The sequence below is a fragment of the Ruditapes philippinarum genome, unplaced genomic scaffold (assembly GCF_026571515.1).
Source record: "Ruditapes philippinarum isolate M1 unplaced genomic scaffold, ASM2657151v2 ctg5258_1_1_1_1, whole genome shotgun sequence".
Taxonomy (NCBI): domain Eukaryota; kingdom Metazoa; phylum Mollusca; class Bivalvia; order Venerida; family Veneridae; genus Ruditapes; species Ruditapes philippinarum.
In genome coordinates, this window is record NW_026854553.1 from 101,106 (window position 1) to 118,459 (window position 17,354).

The window sequence follows — 17,354 nt, forward strand, 5'->3', positions numbered from 1 at the left end:
TTTTCTCATGATAATAAATCCTTTTATCATACGATTCGTAAACTTCAACATTTCGTCATTAAATATTCCAAACCATGCCTTCAAAAACGCGTTTCTGTTAAAGTTATAGGGTATTTAAGTTTGAGTGTCATCAAAATTTTAGTAACGTCATCAGCCGTTCACCTCTTTTTAATGATCACATCGACAGCCATTCATCAGCAAGAATGAATAACGCTGAAAGCCGTTTAAGGAAACAATTTCCAGCGCCTTTGTGCTACAGTAACTTGGATAGAGTTAAACTTTTTTTGTTCATTTAAAATATTACTTTATGCATGATACTTTCTAATAGACGTCATGCTTACGAAACATTTTAACACAAACCACTTAAATTTTGCAAATTATAATTCAACGGAATATTGGCCTATGTATCCTACACATACTAAACTAGTTCGTATTTCTTACAAGATCAAAATAATAGAGGTAGCACATTGAAAATGAGCAAAGTGCATCACTATCATTCCGAAATAAACCGTTCATCCGGACTTTTGGTCCGATTGTAACAGAGCCAGTAATTGGGGTGTATTTATATTTTGTTAATTGTCAGAGTTGTTTCCCCTGGACCTTAAATGGTTGTTTCCCGTAAAATCAATTTGTTATATTTTATTTTATTTATTTTTTTATTTTATTTTTATTTATTTTTTTTTGGGGGGGGGGGGTTAGAGTGTTCTTACACATACTTGCAAATCCTAAGTAAATACTACTTTAGAAAATGTTGAATCAAATCAAAATCTATAAATATAGTACATTATGTTATATTTGCTTTAAATTATAATCTGCCAGCAGACGACGCGTAAATGTTTGTTGAATGAGATGATTAATTCTTCATTGTGATAAAAGACATATTTTGTTATTGTGTTTGTTTGAACAGTATAAGGTTATTTATAGGTTAAAGTTTATTAGTACGTACTTACAAACATAAATTGGTCAGGCGCGGCATAGCCGCGCGACAACGATTATGTAAACATTCTGTAACTTTACTTTAATAAAAAATATTCTCATTTGTCCTTGTATAGTTTCAGTGTTATTACCTACCGGCTCCTTTGTTAAAAGCGGTCTAGTAAATCACTTACCGACGCGGTTTAACAGGACTGTCTGCAAATAGATACCGACCGGTTATTGGTTCTATTGTTCTCTATACAATAGAAAATATGTGAAGTCGAGAAACTCGTGCATTACAGTACACAATATTCAACCGTAAAATAACGCTGAATTGTGACCACTTTGAATAGGAAAAAGGATCGATATATATTTTAAAGATTAATCGAAATAAATTAGCGCATACGGCTGTAAGTACCCTCTTAACTTATATTCAGATTATTTGTGAGAAAAACGAACTGGCTACTGTTTCTGGCGTTGAAGTTTTGTGTTTTCGCTGATATTAATGAGTATAACAACGCACATTAAGCCTTTCTTTAAAAGTTGCTTTTCGGTATACCTAACACATTTGCCGAACTATATAGCTTCATGAAGATTCTAGTTTTCGGTATTTATTTCCACAACTATGTCTGAATTTGCACAATCCTGCATTATTTTAACAATTCTGCATTATAAGATAAATACGACGATTATATTATTGGTGCATATCGAATCAAAGTCACCTTCTGCATCTTTCTTTCCCAAAATATTACTTTCAGTGAGAGTATAGTTCATCTTAAGTATAAGAATGTTTTTTCTCATTTATTCCCAGTTATTTTTACATTACAATTTGGTTTTTGTATACCAGTACAAAGTACGGAAACGTATAGCGACCATCCCTATATGATATATATCAAATGACTTTTTTTACAGTTTTATAGTATGTTTGTTATAGGCAAATATGATTTGAGGAAAGAATTACATATTTAAAAAGATGTAAGTGTTTTATTTTTTCATTTTGTCAAAAAGTTAAAAGTAGTTTGTAAAAATTTGTTAGGTATATAATATGTATTAAATAAATTGTTAACTAACATATAGGGGTGGTCGCTATACGTTTCCGTAACCAAGAATACGACTTGCGCTTCCATTCTAGACCGCGTGCTTACATGCGGTCTTATAACAGATAATGCTAATTAAGAATGCACGGAAAAAAATTCTTCCAAACATGCATGGATGAAATACTAAGAACATTTAAAATCAGCCATCATAAAAAACAACAACAACAAAACCCAACTTACATAACGGTGTAACTACATGTATTACTAATATTTATTCATAGAACCGTTTTTTTTTATTTTCCCTTTGAACAATCGTAATATTTTAATTATATAAGAAATAGCCTGATCATCTATTTACCATGAAATTTATTAATATATAAAGATAAAGTGTTCCGTTTTTGTTTTTTATGATTAGAAAACATTTTTATCTTCCTCAGTATTTGTTTATATTATTAATATGTTATGTATTCATATATCAAAATAATGATCTTACCTTTCCCTACTCGCGACAAGTTCTGTTTTCATTTTCTGTGACTCAACTCAACAAGTACATTACCTAATGAAACCCCACGAAAATCACGAGAATATTCAAATAACACCTGATTTGTGAGCGAATGAATTACAAGAGCGTAGCGGATGTTATCTTTGCTTGGCTTTGGAATGCTTTCTTAAACATGATTAAGTACATATGTTTCTTGTGAGTAATATTAATAAATACTGAACTAAAAACTGATGTATGGATAGAAAAACAAAAGAGCATGTAGGTAAGATAGTTACCGCACTCGGAATAGGTCTGCATAGTATTTACAGACCCGGTGGCCTTTTAAAAACCTCGATCGCTATGCTCTCTCGGTCTTCAAATCGCCACCCGGGTCTGTAAATACTATGCAGACCTATTCCTCGTACGGTAACTATTACTTCGTGTAAGATTTTAATATAGGAGTGTAACGGGAAATTTACGCTTATCTGATTTCAGTTCCTAACCAGGAAGTGGGTCATTTGAATTCCGATTTGAAATGTTTTGTGTTTTAAATAAAACTATTGATATCAGTATCATATCACAGATAATCCACGCAACTGAATCGTAAAATGATAACCATTAAAGCTGCATGCCTGTAGATGAGCTAAAATCAAACTTGAGAAAAATGTACAAAGATATTTGGAAAAGTAAAAAGATTCGAGAAATAATTTACATATGTGCGATTAATGACTGATTTTCATTACGTTACATACATTAATGATTATATTTCTACAGTGTTACTAACGCAGTAAGGGCTATTTTTGCATATTTTGACCTCTATTTGGTATTCTAACACTATCGGATTTTTTTCTATATAAGCAAAGAAGGCCCGAAGCGTGCATTATTCTACAACAATGCACTCGCCGTTCTTATTATCTCCCTGTGTATTTTCACATTGAGGTCGCCATTTTGTTTGAAAAATCTGATAAATAAAAACATTTTTTGTCGAATTTTGTTGTTAAAACAAAAGAATGAAAGAAAATGGTCTAACTAAGAAAATGAATCCGAACACCAATATCTTTAATTCAGTCGTTAACGCTGTACAGACGTTTAAAGTGTTGTTTACGTGACGTCACAATGTAGCGCCAAAACAGCACGTGCAAAACAATCAAATCAAGTACGCTATTTTAATGTCGCAAATGAGTTAAGTTTTACATTTATTCCACTTTTAATAATTTGTATTTCGCTTGAAAAATTATATAGTGAAATAAAATAAACAAACAAAGTTTTATCAACGTTTTCAAAATTCGTTATTCGGAAACTGTTTCTACACACGGTAGATTGAACGACATTTTTTTTTCAACCCACTGGAACAGCTTTAAAGAACGTTTCTATTGGAAACTCTGAGGCGAAAACAAATTAAACCACCAAACATAAAGTCCATCTTTATAATAATAATTATATTTTTTTCTTGACGTGTTAGAATGGAAATAGATATTAATTCTTCGTGCATTATTGTATAATAATGCACGTTTTTCGTTCAAATGCTTTGTAATTAATCACTCAGGCCTATCGGCCTTCGTGATTATATTACTACGCATTTGAACTCAAACCGTGCATTATTCTACAACAATGCACTCAGAATTGATATCTATTTCCTAAATTTAAGATGGTTGTAAGTGCCATTGATAAATTTCTTCCTTTTGATCACTTCACAATTTTATACTTTTAAATACATTTTCAATTTTTTAGATAAATTAGCATTAATATGGAGGCGTGTTGCTTTAATAGCATTTAACATATACATCTAATATATCTGATATATACGGTGGCACAAAGGTGACGTGTGTGTGTTTTTATTTATCTAGGAGTTACTAAGTCGTGGCCACGAGATAGCTAAGTCGTGGCCACAAGATACTATGTCGTGGCCACGAGCTACTAAGTCGTGGCCACGAGATAGCTAAGTCGTGGCCACGAGATACTATGTCGTGGCCACTGGCCACGAGTTACTAAGTCGTGGCCACGAGATAGCTAAGTCGTGGCCACGAGATATTATGTCGTGGCCACGAGTTATTAAGTCGCGGGAACAAGATAGCTAAGTCGTGGCCACGAGATAATTACCCAATCAGAATACACAATATATATTATGAATTTTTTTAACTTAACAACTTACTTTTACATGCAACATTAATCTTTGAAAATACTGAAGATATTCACTTTAAACTTGTCTTTAGGAATATATTAGAAAGTCACCTTCCAAGGCCCATCAGACATTTATTTTGACTATAGCACTTTGTTGGGACAATTTTGTGATCGAATTGGTCAGTTTGTACGTAATATGGCCTGTTTACCTTGTTTATACGATAACATGAGAAGGAATAAGTCCTTGTTTATTTTATTTGGAAGGGACATTGCCCATGGATAGTAGATAGCCTATAAGGTAAAATCCATGTCTGATGAATAATTAAGAAGGGATAAGCCATGGTATATATAACCCAGAAATATCATTGCAACCTGATCAGTAGATGACATCTTAATTTTAATTTTGAGGTCATTGGGTCAAAATCAGGGTCACAGTGGACGCTAAAATGTAAAATTCAATAAGTAGTTTAAAATGGCGCGTAGTAGGGGCATCTATGGAATGATATTGAGGTTAAAAATTACACATAGATGCCTGCTTGCACTTTCATCACCGCTTGTTTACATTACACACACTTCCCTGCTTACTGTTTACATTTTACTCATGACACTGCTATTGTGCTTGATTGGTTGTACAGTCATTATGCATGCCTGTGCAGCTTTGCGATCACGCAATTGATTGACAAATGATACCATGCTTTGCTGGAAGTTACAACTTGTTTGGTGTTTAGTCCCTGATGTCTATATGGCTGAATGACAGTGTAATGTAGCGTAATGAAATATTTCAACACTTGCCGGACTGTATATAAGTCTTTGATATTTCAATATTGCAGCCAGTTATAATGCTTCTAGAACATTACACACGATGTGACCACACAAAAATGAAAGATGCAATACAGCCACTAAGCAAGTTGAAAGTAAGCATAATGTGAACTTGCAAATTTGCACATTCAACATTTTGATACCAGGGGGCGCACTTTCGTAGTTTTTGCGAAATATGCCGGACTTTAATTAGCTGTTGCCTAAACCGTTTCCCATCAGTTGTGTCCCTTTGTTTCATTAGGTAGGGTCGCCTATAGAAAAACTGGGATCGTATTAAACATATAGTAATCCTGGAATTGACCACCTACTCTCGGTGTATTATCATCATTATAATAATAATAATAATAATAATTATTATCATTATTATCATTTGAATGTTTTTGTAGAGATTTCTAAATAAGTTTGATTTGAAGTAGTTATAAAAAATCTTTAAAAATAACATATTTTTTTCACAGACAAAAGCGTTTATTAATTGACCTCAGAATGACACACACACAAAATCTTATTTGATATTGTAAGTACATGTAATGACAATGGAAGTCGTTGCATATTGGGCTTCAAGAGTGCTTATATGCAATTATAAAAGGTAAACACAAGTAGTCAATCAATTCAGCCAGAAAAGCCGGGGTCGTATTAAAAAATATAGGGATCCCGGAAATTGACCAGTCTAAGAAGATATTTTTCAGATAAGCCGGGATCGTATTAAAACATATAGAGATCCCGGGAATTGACCAGTTCAAGAATATAGTTTTCAGAAAAGCCGGGATCGTGTTAAAACATATAGGGATCCCGGGAATTGACCAGTTCAAGAATATAGTTTTTAGAAAAGCCGGGATCGTATTAAAATATATAATTGACCAGTTCAAGAATATAGTTTTCAGAAAAGCCGGGATCGTATTTAAATATATATGAAGATCCCGGGAATTGGCCAGTTCAAGAATATAGTTTTCAGAAAAGCTGGGATCGTATTTAAACATATAGGGATTCCGGGATTTGACCAATTCAAGAATATAGTCTTTAATTTTTCCAATTAATTAGGCATATAATTATAAGTATTGTGATTTCTGCATTTTAAGTTTGTTAATAAATAGCTCTAAATATATTTATATCCCAAGTTAAATTAATTTACCGTTCATCATTACATACAATAAAAACTTAACGTTTTTAAATCGCCTTTCATTACGACAATAATCATTATACAAATATAGTTTATTAGTTTTCCCCCTATATCTAATACAACCTTGTGGAATTTCAGGAATTTCAAACCGCAAGTCCTCCATTTCTTAGAAAAACAAGGCGAGCTAAAATTTAATCAGACCCTTAAATCAAATCAAATTACTTAAATTAGATGTACCATCATCATTACTGGTCACAGTCAAAGGGGTCCGACACACTTGGGTGTGTTCATATATACGACTAACGAATTAAATATGCATCAATTATATTCTATGTTTCTTGTCTTAGAATGTGGCAAGAATCGTGGATATATTCAGTACATGTATGTATATTACCTATTATTTGATGAATGTATATAATTTCACATAGGTTTAAAACTTTAAACATTTATCAAATATATATGTTTTGGATTACATTTATATCAAATGATAACTATACTTATTTATGTAAGTTAAACACAACATTAATGTATTTATACTTGAAGAGTTTGTCGTTATGATCTTCTCCGATATTATGCATCATGCTATGTTATGTATTTTCATATGTATATGCACTGTTTCGTTGTCTAGTATTATGCTGTTATCATGTCATCGTGGGCTTTTAAGCCTAATATGATTGAAATAAAACTATCTATCTATCTAAAAAAAAAAAAAAAAAAAAAAAAAAAAAAAAAAAAAAAAAAAAAAAAAAAAAAATATATAGTGTAATTAAGCTACACAAGCAATTTGACAAAAAATATATGGACAAATATTTTATATAGAGACAAGGATTTAACTCTAACATTACCCTATCACTGACATTACCGACAAGAACCGTCAGGAACCGACAAGAACCGACAAGAGCCTATATATTACAAATAAACAAATACAAATGTGTTTTTATGATTGTTAAACATGCAGGGCATATATATTTTTTATATTTGATAAGGTTTTTCTTGTATTTTTATAGAAAATTAAATATATGCGTACCGACAAGAAAAATTCGAGTGCAACGCGTACTGTTACTGTTACGTTGACACCGACAAGAAAGATTTGTTATTTCCAATATAATATAAATAATATAATCAGTTGCAAAAGTTGTGGTCAGAATATCTTATAAACATGTTTCAACCTTATCTGTAGTCATAAAATAGTTTTTCATGACATTGCATGAATGTATATGCAACCGACAAGAAAAAAACAGGGATCATGCGTAATGAAGATTTACCGACAAGAAATTGAGAACGAGCTGTAGTGTAGATGTAGAACATGTTTATAATCTTTTTTTTTGTAATTAAATATAAGACTTTAAACTTTCATATTTTAATGCATATAAGAAAAAATATTTGTGTTTATTCCATTTAGTTTTAAAATATATTTTAACAAATCGATTACCGACAAGAAAAAAACAGGGATCATGCGTAATGAAGATTTACCGACAAGAAATTGAGAACGAGCTGTAGTGTCGATGTAGAACATGTTTATAATCTTTTTTGTAATTAAATAACTTTAAACTTTCATATTTTAATGCATATAAGAAAAAAATATTTGTGTTTATTCCATTTAGTTTTAAAATATATTTTAACAAATCGATTACCGACAAGAAAAAAACAGGGATCATGCGTAATGAAGATTTACCGACAAGAAATTGAGAACGAGCTGTAGTGTAGAAAGAACATGTATATAATCTTTCTTTTGTACTTTTTTTCAGTTTTTGAAGAAATTGATGATGACTTAATTCTCACCACTCAGAAGAAAAGACGCACATCATGACGTACAAAGATGTAATGTTATGCATTATACGCTTGTATTTGTTTAATGAAAAAAAAAAACATTGAAACCTATTTCGACCACAGGTCTCATCAGGTTGTGGTTCATTTCTCCACTAGAAGTAAAGAAATAAACAGAGATATCCCCACTATAGGTTTTAATATTTTATTATCATAAAACTTACGGGCAGTTACGCCACGCCAGAGGTTGCAGAAATTTTTAACTTTTTTTTTAAATTTAAAATTATTTACATAAGTTACAGCACTGAAAATGTATTGTAGCTTAAATTGATAATGTTTGGTAAAGATAGGCAAATTATTGTGTATTCATATGCTTTTTAAGTAATTTCGTATCTCAAATTAAACATTCTCACATCACATAAACCATTATTTTATAGTCAAGTATATAATTTTTTATAATATAATTCATGTCATGTGTCATTTATGTATTATATGTTGTATTTGTATATTTAATATGGTGATAAGCTTTTTATGCTTAAACCAAGTAATAAAGTTTCTGTTCTGTTCTGTTCAATGTACGAATTATCTCTTCTTTCACAGCTGTTCATTTCGAAATTGTTTTCGCACCTTTTCACCCTTAAAGTTTTCACAGCTTTGATTAAATTAAATCGCTCAAAGCTAACTGAGTGAGAAACACACGCGCACAAGCTTTAATTGAGTAATATCAATCAATTTTGTTTGAGCAATCAATTTTGAAATTTGTACTTGAAAAACCGAAAAAAAAAATTTTGGCCCTGAATATGTTATATGTATATATGCTAATACAATAATTGAATTGAATTTATGTTTTCGTCCATTATTTTATTTTATTTCTATATCCTTATTGTATGCTTTACCGATGTATTTGTGTAAAAATTGTAAATGGATTATAATTGGATAATTTAAATGGCAGGTATGTAAAACTTTATATATGAAATATATTTTGATACAGTTATGAAATACTATTATTTTAAACAACTATAACTGATCACTTTCATTAAATATGTTATATCATGCCTATACATAATGTCTCTTTAAAGAAAACATGATCATGAAGCATGATAATATTTCTTGTCGGTACTGTAGGCATGAAAACATTTCTTGTCGGTAGACATGAACACATTTCTTGTCGGTACAGAAATAAATGCCTAAATGCAGGATATTTTGTAATCAATGACAACGAAATGTTTTAAAATTATTTATTGAATAGATAGGCTGACAATAAATTATTTGAACACATTTAAAAACCTACGCCATTGATAGCAATAATGAAACTTTCTTGTCGGTATCCGCGAATATTCTCATATCATCATTCATTAATGATGATATTCTTAATTGAATTAGAAAACATTTAACATAATAATTATTATTTATAATACAACATAATCTTAATAGAAATAATTATGATTTAACACTTATACACAAATTCTTAATGTAATATCAATGATACGAAGATGGCCGAGTTCTTGACGGTGAGAAACTGAGACTGACTTCTTGTCGGTATAGATATTTGCCTATAAACATGGTTCACAACGAATTTATTATGTTTTTAATGTAAAAAATATTAGGAATTGTTATTTTTAAATGATGAATAAGTGAAATTAATTCGTATTTTCCTATTTTTACTTCTTGTCGGTTCTTGTCGGTTCCTGACGGTTCTTGTCGGTAATTAGGGAGACCGCTGACAGTCTGTGAAAAACAGTCCACAATTAAAACAAATATCACTTTAATCTTTTCATTTCTCTGCTAATCACAATGTAATACCATGCTGATCATTATAAATACAACTTCAAATAATTCATGCAAACCGGTAGTGTTTTATAAATGTTTACCTTTCACAAAATTGTCCAAAATGAAGATCATTTACACGAGTGTGTCCACACACACTTTCCCCGTAAGCATACGTTTCCGTGATTATTTCCAGCTATTGACCGATACAGTTAGTTGAATAAACTTGTTTGCGATATATTTCCACCTATAGTCTTACACAAAACACTAAACACATGCGATAAATCAACTTAACATCAGTTTCTGAAAAATTTACACTTGCCACTGTCATTTTGGATTTCTTGTGTAATGTATCACGCTTTTTGATTGGTCTTTGTGAATGTTCACAAAAGTAGTTTCCCTTGATATCTGGTATCAAGCCAATCGGATTATAGCTTTCATCGGCGGATATGTCAAAGTCACGTGACTTCCAATATGTCTGCTGCCAGTGTAAATTTTTCAGAAACTGATGTTTAGTTGATTTATCGCATGTGTTTAGTGTTTTGTGTAAGACTATAGGTGGAAATATATCGCAAACAAGTTTATTCAACTATCTGTATCGGTCAATAGCTGGAAATAATCACGGAAACGTATGCTTACGGGGAAAGTGTGTGTGGACACACTCGTGTAAATGATCTTCATTTTGGACAATTTTGTGAAAGGTAAACATTTATAAAACACTACCGGTTTGCATGAATTATTTGAAGTTGTATTTATAATGATCAGCATGGTATTACATTGTGATTAGCAGAGAAATGAAAAGGTTAAAGTGATATTTGTTTTAATTGTGGACTGTTTTTCACAGACTGTCAGTGATAGGGTAATGTTAGAGTTAAATCCCTTGTCTCTATTTAAAATATTTGTCCATATATTTTTTGTCAAATTGCTTGTGTAGCTTAATTACACTATATATGAACACACCCAAGTGTGTCGGACCCCTTTGGTCACAGTGCTGTAACTAATTCCAGTCCAGTCAAAATTTTAAACAATGAGTCAATGTTAATTGTTATGGCATATATTTGGACGTTATGGCATGCATACAGAATATATAGTCAATGCTACGGGTAAAAGAATTGACCGACAGTCTATGCTAAATAAAGTTACGACAAATGGCAAATTGAAAAGAAGGGGAAGTTACTATTGATAGATCTGTCTATATATATTCGGATATCCACGATAATCTTTCCGGCAAATAATTATTCAAATTACGGAAAAACACGACTAGAACATAGCGCCCCCTGTTATCAAAATGTGACATAATTTTGAAATGACATTATGCTTAGTTATATTTTGCCTAGTGCCTGATATTATTTTCCATACTGGTTGATCACTTCGTGTATGCATAACAAATTAACCAAGATAACCACTGGCACAGCTAATGAAATAAACCTTTGCGCTAGATTGCACTGTCATTCACTCAAATGGAAATATGAAAAAGGCATCAGGGACTAAACACCAAACAAGTTGTTACTTCCAGCAAGCATGGTATCATTGTCAACAAGAGTGATGAAAGTGCAAGCATGCATAACGACTGTACCAATAAGCACAATAGCAGTGTCAATGAGTAAATTGTAACAGTAAGCAGGCAGTGTGTAATTGTCAACAAGCGTGATGAAAGTTCAAGCATGCATAGTGACTGTACCAATAAGCACAATAGCAGTGTCAATGAGTAAATTGTATCAGTTAGCAGGCATTGTGTAATTTTTACCTCAATATCATTCCATAGGCATCCTTGTACTGTAGCACATGTCTAGTTTATTATGGAAATTCATATAAATGGTGTAATCTGATTGGTTATTTATTTAGTGGCCACGACTTAGCTATCTCGTGGCCACGACTTAGTAACTCCTTGCCACGACATAGTATCTCGTGGCCACGACTTAGTAACTCGTGGCCACGACATAGTATCTCGTGGCCACGACATAGCTATCTCGTGGCCACGACTTAGTAACTCTTGGCCACGAGATAAATAAAAACATACACATGTCACCTTTGTGCCACCGTAGATAAACAAAATATTACGAGCGTATAATTATAGTTTTTTTTATCATTTAAATCTGTAATCGATAGCCTAATTCTACATTTTTTTGTCAAAAGGACGTACCGAGCCTTATGAATAAGGATACAAACATTATCTTAACAGCACTCCGGTATGAATAGATATGCTTTACAGTAAAAAAAAACAACTAGAAACAAAATTTTATCGATATTTAAATAGTAAACGGGAAACAGATATAAATGTAAAGACAGCTGCAATACAATGATATAATATATTTGGCAAAAGGAATAACAACCCGTCATACGCCGTACAATTAAACGGTCAGTTACGTAATAGAAAGAGCACCGAAACACGAGGCTATCTGATTTGTACGAGGGGGCGTAGCCCCCGAGTATTAATCAGATTGCCGAGTGTTTGGGTGTTCTTTCTCTTTTGTATCATAGTCAAACATAAAAGTACGTTCCCTGTTGTCACAATATGAAACCCCGGCAAAAAAGAACCAATGAACGAACATCTGAATATGACATTTCTGTCGCTTTCACTTTCTCTGCCGTCACAATATGTAAACCCCAGCAAAAATGAGCCAATCAATGGGCATGCTCTGGAGTGCGGATAACTAATACCCGCACTCCAGTTAACGCACTGTGCATGTATATGTATACGATTTAACCCTGACACATTTTCAACAGAAAGGTCTCCAAACTATGATACAAATGGGCAGTTACATGTCGGTGTAAAGGGGGTAAACATTCATCTATTTTTTACATATTCCAATTGCGTTTGAGTAAATCAATTTTATGGATTCATAGTCAACATTCAAAAGTGCATGCTTACACATTTGTGGCCATGTGCAAGCTTTACATTACGTGAATTTTGACTGAAAACAACCACACTTTTCGATAAGAAGCGGCATTTTTTTAAGAAGTCGCAAAAACTTACAAAAACTTATAAAAAACTGAAAATGTTGCAGTTGTCGGCTTGATTGAGTCTGTTTATGAATAGCATTGGTAAATGCAATCTACCGTCCACGCCCAATATTATCTATGGAAAGCCTTGACTGTCTTATAATTGTAAAAATGAACGTTGTTGTGTCACACTTTCTTTATACAATGATCACTCCTGAATATATTATGTAGATGCATCCTTATATGAATTCAACTGAACAATATATGATGTCAATGTGTCTTTATATGATGTCGACCAATTGTTGAAACGTCCTTGACATCCAATGAAATCCAGAGAAAACAAGGGGCGGAACTAGATAAAGTGGAATTTTGAAAAGGGATCGCAGGTTATAAAGCCAAAACATGTGTATATCACTTGGATGATACGGGCTGTTCTGTGATGGGTTGATCTTGCTTTGTGTCATGGGTTAGTCTTGCTTTGTGTGTTTGGGGTTGTTTTGCTAAATGTGTAATGAGTTTGACTCGCTTTGTGTCATGAAATTGTCTTGCTTTGTGTCAAAGGTTTGACTTGTTTTGTGTCATGGGTTTGTCTTACTTTGTGTCATGTGTGTGTCTTGCTTTGTGTCATTGGTTTGTCATGCTTTGTGTCATGGGTTTGTCTTGACTTATGTCATGTGTTTGTTCTTGCTTTATGTCATAGGTTTGTCTTGCATTGTGTCATTGGATTGCCATGCTTTATGTCATAGGTTTGTCTTTCTTAATGCCATTGGTTCGTCTTGCTTTGTGTCATGGGTTTGTAATGCTTTATGTCAAGGGTTCGTTTTGATTTTTGTCATTGAATTGTCTAGCTTTGTGTCAGGGGTTTGTCTTGCTTGATGGTATGAGTTTGTCTTGTTTTGTGTCATGTGCTTGTCTTACTTTGTGTAATGGGTTTGACTTGATTTGTGTCATGAGTGTCTTGCTCTGTGTCACGAGTTTGTCTTGCTTGTTTGGTTTATTTTATTTTGTGTCATGAATTGTCTTCCTTTGAAAATTGGTTTGACTTGCTTTGTGTCATGCATTTGTCTTGATTTGTGTCATTGGTTTGTCTTTCTTCGTGTCATGGGTTTGTCTTGCTTTAAATCATGAGTTTGTCTTGTTTAAAGTCATGGGTTTGTCTTGCATTGTGTCGTGGATTTGTCTTGCTTTTTTCATTGGTTTGTCTAGCTTTGTGTCATGTGTGTGTCTTGCTTTGTGTCCTGGGTTTTTCTTGCTTTGTGTCATGGGTTAGTCATGCTTTGTGTCATGGGTTTGTCTTGCATTGTGTCATTGGTTTGTTTTTCTTAATGTCACGGGTTTGTCTTTTTTTGTGTCGTGGGTTTGTCTTGCTTTTTTCATTGGTTTGCCTTGTTTTTCGTCATGAGTTTGTCTTGCTTTGTGTCATGAGTTTGTCTTGCTTTGTGTTTAGGGTTTGTCTTGCTTTGTGTCATGGGTTAGTCTTGCTTTGTGTCATGGGTTTGTCTTGCTTTTTGTCATTGGTTTTTCTTATTTTGTGTCATGTGTTTATCTTGCTTAATGTCATGGGTTTGGAATGCTTTGTGTCATTGGTTTGTCTTGCTTGCTTATCATGGGTTTGTCTTAAATTATGTCATGTGTTTGCTTTGAGATGTGTCACGGGTTTGTCTTGCTTTGTGTCATGGGCTTGTCTTGATTTATGTCATGTGTTTGCCTTCATTTGTGCCATGGGTTTATCTTGCTTTGTTTCTTGTGTTTGCCTTAATTTATGCCATAAGTGTGTCTTGCTTTGTGTCATGGTTTTGTCATGCTTTGTGTTATGGGTTTGTCATGCTTTGTGTGATGGGTGTGTCTTGCTTTGTGTCATGGGTTTGGCTTGCTTTGTGTCATGGGTTTGTCTTGATTTATGTCATGTGTTTGTCTTGAGTTGTGTCAGTGACTTATCAAGCTTCGTGTTATGTGTTGCCATGATTTTGTCATGTGTTTGTCTTGCTTTGTGTCAAGGATTTGTCTTGATTTTTGTCATGGGTTTGTCTTGCTTAAGCTTTTTGCATGTGATTGTCTTGCTTTATGTCATGGGTTTGTCTTGCTTTGTGTCATAGTTTTGTCTTATTTTGTGTCATGTGATTGTCCTTCTTTATGTCATGGGTTTGCCTTGCTTTGTGTCATGTGATTGTCGTGCTTTATGTCATAGGTTTGCCTTGCTTTATGTCATAGATTTGTCTTGCTTTAAATCATGGGTTTGTCTTGCTTTGTGTCAGGGGTTTTTCTTTATTTGCGTCATAGTTTGCATTGCTTTACAACAACACTATCATAGTATTTGGGATTTCAATATGAATATACAAAAAAAATGAGCTACCAACAATGCAGAGCCTGGTCAGACAGACTGGTTTGGCTTTTAACTGGTGGTACAGGCTTTTTATTTATACCCCAAGAAAATTATTAGATGTAAAAATATTACTAAGATTCTCGTACAGTTTTAATCGTGTTGTTTTTTGTTGTTGTCTTGAAAGCCATCATCATTTTTTTGATAATATTCTTTAATTTTCATAACACATTTGATCAGTTAAAATTCGTGTTGATTATACACGATCTCTAATTTAAACAAAGATTATTTACTTTCAGTCTTTTTAACACTAACTTTTTTCTTTGAGAGCGGGCAATTTTATTGTAGTATTCTTAACTTTTGTTTATACTGTATACATGGATCATTAACATTTTTTTTAACGTGCGTAAAAATATTTGTCATTGTCTGACTTCCATTCTAACAAACCATGTTATTTCACAATCAAATTTCGTAAAATAACAAACAAAAACACACTTCAAAGGGAGTTCATCTAATCAAATGACACATATTTTTTCATGGAAAAGAGTCATATCATATTTCTACGAAAGACCGGTAGGGCCATTTCAATGAATTCCCGATTTCATCTTCATGAATTCACAATTTTAACTTCGTGTATTTCCCTTTTCAACATACAGAATTCACGAATTCACGATTTCAACTTCATATATTCACGACTTCAACTTCACGAATTCACGATTTCAATTTCACGAATTCAAGTTTTCAACTTCATGAATTCACGATTTCAACTTCACGAATTCAACTTCATGAATTCACGATTCAACTTTATGAATTCACGATTTCAACTTCATGAATTCACGATTTCAACTTCACAAATTCACGATTTCAACTTCAATAATTCACGATTTCAACTTCAATAATTCAAATTCGTGAATTCACAATTTCAACTACACGAATTAACGATTTCAACTTCATGAATTCACGATTTAAACTTCATGAATTCAAGAATTCAACTTCACGAATTCACGATTTCAACTTCATGAATTCACCATTTTAACTTCACGAATTCAAATTCGTGAATTCACGATTTCAACTTCACGAATTCACGATTTCAACTTCACGAATTCACAATTTCAACGTCATGAATTCACGATTTTAACTTTACGAATTCAAATTCGTGAAATCACGACTTCAACTTCACGAATTCACGATTTCAACTTCATGAATTCACGATTTTAACTTCACGAATTCAAATTCGTGAAATCACGATTTCAACTTCACGAATTCACGATTTCAACTTCATGAATTCACGATTTCAACTTCATGAATTCACGATTTCAGCTTCACAAATTCACGATTTTAACTTCACGATTTCAACTTCGTGAATTCACGATTTCAACTTCATTAAGTTGAAATCGTGAATTCGTGAAGTTGAAATCGTGAATTCATGAAGTTGAAATTGTAAATTCATGAAGTTGAAATCGAGAATTTATGAAGCTGAAATCGTGAATTCATGAAGATGAAATATCCCCATCGGACTTTCGTATATTTCGTTCTTTATTCACTGATCTTTTTTTGTGTGTGTGTGTGTGTGGTGGGGGGGGGGGGGGGGGGCTTGAAAGTGTCATGTATCACATACTAGTATTTGATAAAGCGATGATTGTGATCAAATTATTTTATTCAAGGTTACTTGTTCATAATATGGAGGTAACTTAACACCAAAATATATTCATCTGTTCCATGAATTGAGACAAAAGACCAACCCACCTGACTGGCTGGCTAGTTTACCTGTCAAATCAGGCATTTAACTTGTCCCAACAAATAAATAATTGTGTACAGATTGCACGAAGTTTAGCTCACCTGTTCTATAAACGGACTTCTTGTGATTGCCGCCTATATGATTTAGGGCTAAATCACCGGTCAATAACACGAAAAAATCAGCCGTGAAAAACGTTAGTTGGAGATCGTAATCAATTTTTTTTTTTCAAAATCCCATAGTTTTTCAGTCGCGGACTCGGAAAATTTACAAAATGAAAAACATACGCTTCCGGTACTGCCGCCGTTACGGAGCGCCCACTCGTCCCGTTT